The sequence below is a fragment of the Salvelinus alpinus genome, chromosome 29 (genome assembly GCF_045679555.1).
Source record: "Salvelinus alpinus chromosome 29, SLU_Salpinus.1, whole genome shotgun sequence".
NCBI classification, from domain to species: Eukaryota; Metazoa; Chordata; class Actinopteri; order Salmoniformes; family Salmonidae; genus Salvelinus; species Salvelinus alpinus.
The window spans coordinates 19,735,324-19,738,439 of NC_092114.1; the positions used below are offsets into that span (position 1 = coordinate 19,735,324).

A 3,116-nucleotide genomic window follows, 5' to 3' on the forward strand; every position below is an offset into this window, starting at 1 on the left:
TGTTAGGCTAGCTGCACATGGCAGAGTATGCCATTTAAAAAAAATACAATTTATAAAAAATTGCAACCGATTGATACAAATCATCATGATATCATTCTGTCAGGTGGGCCTTACATTTCAGTCAACATTTAACTGGGATGCAGTGGAGGCCGGTGCCTTTTATGATGTGGGCGTATTATTATTTATATTACAGCATATCGGTTTAATGTCATTCACCCAGTTCAATGTAACATCGATAGCTTTAGGTTACTACATCATACTCAAATTTTCTCTGTACCAATCATGAGGTTGCTACAACCTAGACTATGAATGAAATTTTAGGTGCACAGTTCTGGAGAATTTTGAGTAATCAAGGTGATAGACACATTCAATACTGCTTTGCACACTGTTGCCTGCATCTAGCTGATCTAGGGTGTAATCATTAGTCCAACAGTTGCAAATTAGAGTTTCTATTGGACAAATTCAGGTATGTTTATCCCCGTTTTGTTCCATTTGCTTCCGTTTAAGAAACGTTTTTCAACAAAATCGACAGAATGAATACACCCCTATTCACATGTAAACAGTTAATTTTCATAGCAGCCACATAAAAACAGCATGATCACTAGCTCGTTGTATATACTGTATAATTCCTTCTCGCAACTATCTACGCGCTCACCTCCTCTCACCTTTTCTCTTCACTTTTGGACTTCAGTGCACAACACATCAGCTGTCTGTGAATCACTATTTAATTCTTTACTATTTTGAGAAATGTGAAGAGGAGAATCGTTTATACAGTAAATGTCATTTGTATGAGAGCTGCGTGTCTTGACAGTTCTTTCATGAGCAATGACGCATCAGCTATTCCTCTATGTTCATGTGGATTTATATTGAAAATTGGTGCAGATTTTTATGATATTATGTGTGGTATGATTGCTAGTTAACCTATTGCAGATCTGGACAAACGATCCACCTTCCACTATTGTCAATATGGATAGAGGGCAGGATAGAGTTGACTGTATAGTAAGTGAGCAGAAAAGCATAGTGCATAAGAGAAGTACCAAAACATGCAGATGAGCAGATGAGGAAGTGGCTATATGGAAGGAATTAAATAATATAACCTGAAAAATGGGGAATGTAAACCAGGGAAAAAATGCACTGTGACCAATAATACGAAAATCACACAATCCTCCCCAAAGCAACAAAAAGGTATTTTGACAACCCTTTTTTGGACCACCCCCCAACCCAGTAAATGTCGATCTGTCTCTATAGACATCGGACTTTGACAGTGGCATATCAAGACAACAGAAGCCGACCTGACAAAAGCGCTCTACAAATCGCCCTGTCACACTCATTGTGGGGAAAGTTTGAGGCAAACGTTGTCAGTCCTCATTATTGCGCGTCGTCCATTATTGTAGATTGACTAATTGTGAATTTCAACAACAACAACAACAAAACCTCCACAATCTCAGTCATATTTATCTCAGGTACCGGTACATCCAAAAAAACGTTCTCTTTTTTAAAATCGAAGTAGGCAAAATCAGACAAACCTGACATCCGCTGCTGGTTTCTTGTCTCTTGAGACTCCGAGATACCGTTAGTAAAATAGTACAGTTCCTTGTGTTGTTTTCTGTGTCAGTGAGTGAACAACATCTCACTTTCGCCTTCACACTATTTATCGGTCTATTGTGTCAATATTAGCTCTGTAGCAACATGCCCCGTCGTCTCTTGCTGGCTGCGTTTCTCGGACCTCTTCAACAATATGAAACGAGTCTATAGGCCTATAGGTGGTCTACCCGAAATCTCAGTCAAAGCATCCACAGTGACAGACACTGTTCCCGGGATGACGATACAGACCAGCTGGTAGGCTACAGGGATCCAGTAGAAACGGGTGAAGCGAACAATACACCGCGAGTGTCATTAGTCTGTCTGTGAAACAACTCTCTTCTTCAGTTGGCTATTGGTTGCAACAAACACGCGCGGACAAGCATGCGCACGCGCTCCATACCTCCCTCTCCCATGGACCTACCGGCCACGGAGTTTCTCTGGGCGTTATTAAGCTACACGTTTATAGAGTACTAATAGGTAGCCTATGTAAACCAAATGTAACTGTGAGCATGTGGAATGCAACCTTATCTCCCCGTGTTTCTTTGTTTATGAGAACTTGAATGTGGAAACAGAATTAGACCTACAGTACTTGTCTCCACTCTTACAGAGTTGGTTTAGTTTGTACAAAATATTTGTATTTTTACAGACACACTGCATGATATGATGGATATATAGCCCATCTGCCAAAAAAAGAAAGGATAATTGTTGAATAATTTCTTTTGATATTTTTCCAAATTCAAATTAAGATGAATCACGCACGCACGCGCGAGCACGTAAACCCATAGCCCATAAACAGAGGCAGCTGCATTAACATATGGTGTAATAATGAATTCACCACTGCACTCCGGTAGCGTAAGTGTATTAAATGTGACAATCACGCATAAATGTGTTTATTATTTTCTGCCGTTATATGCATGGTTTGTTTTTATATCCTGGATGTAATAACTCTCCATGGAAACGCGTTGGATGTGACCGGTTGCTTATCAACTTTTCTCATGTGTGTTTGTTGTTCAAATTATTCTCGACCCACCTCCATATAAGCAATCATCTTCAATGTATCCCTATTTTTGGATATATATTATACTTTAGGTGATGTGAAGCCGTTGAAGTAGGGGACATTATGAGCTTGACTTCGGAAGTTATGTTGATTCTAATGAATAGACTGGATATGAAGGGTAGCCTATTATTAAAACAGAGGGGTAGCCTATTAAAACAGAGGGGTAGCCTAATAAAAGGTTGAAGTGAGAGATGGTGATGTATTTATCTCCACTGTCAATAGGAGTGTAGCCTACCTTGTCCTAAAACATTTATACGACACAGAATAAATCGTGTTTCATCCCTATAATAGTTGAATCCCTATAAATATCCAAAAATGCTCCTTGCAAAATATAGACTGACGATAAAGTTGCATGTCATAGAGTCAATAAGTAAATTCCCACAAGGACAAAAATGATAGCCACTAAACGCAAATGCTTCGTTTGTAAATTATGTCTGAGTGTTGGAGTGTGCCTCTGGCTATCCGTAGAGAAAAT

General features: G+C 39.3%; 1 protein-coding gene across 1 annotated transcript in view; it reads right to left on the bottom strand.

Annotated features, from left to right (window-relative positions):
* The window catches only part of LOC139559242 (DNA-binding protein SATB1-like), a 34,233-nt gene extending 32,326 nt beyond the window's left edge, over positions 1–1,907 (bottom strand). The window contains exon 1 of the mRNA XM_071375046.1: positions 1,527–1,907. The gene's annotated coding sequence lies outside the window, so the exon portion shown is untranslated. The remainder of the gene's footprint in view (positions 1–1,526) is intronic.
* Positions 1,908–3,116: the final 1,209 nt, after the last annotated feature.